Source organism: Meleagris gallopavo (genome assembly GCF_000146605.3).
Source record: "Meleagris gallopavo isolate NT-WF06-2002-E0010 breed Aviagen turkey brand Nicholas breeding stock chromosome 22 unlocalized genomic scaffold, Turkey_5.1 Chr22_random_7180001863466, whole genome shotgun sequence".
NCBI lineage: Eukaryota > Metazoa > Chordata > Aves > Galliformes > Phasianidae > Meleagris > Meleagris gallopavo.
Genome location: NW_011100004.1, coordinates 54,296 through 54,662, shown reverse-complemented (window position 1 = coordinate 54,662; position 367 = coordinate 54,296).

The window sequence follows — 367 nt, the reverse complement described above, 5'->3', positions numbered from 1 at the left end:
CCCACCTCGGAAGAGGCAACGATGCGCGATTTAAGGCCACCAACGCGAGGTCGTCGCGATCCTCGGGGCTGGGAGCGATGAGCGCCGGTTCGCCCTGCAGGAAACCCGCAGGCACTGCAAACAGCGACCGGCCCAGCCGCGGGTCCCGGTGCGGTTCTGAGCTCCGAAATCCGTCCCTGGAGAGGAGCCCGACCTCCCCCCGTTCAGCAGCAGCTCTGCTCAGTCTCAAACGGCGCCGGGCAGCGGCAGCGAAACCTCGCGGCCCCCCGGGGCTCAGCTTTGCTGGGAGCGGAGCTTTAGTGTTCAGGGAGCCGAAAGCAAAACCTCTGGAGGCGCTCACGAAGCGCGGCTGTGCGCCTTCGGGCGA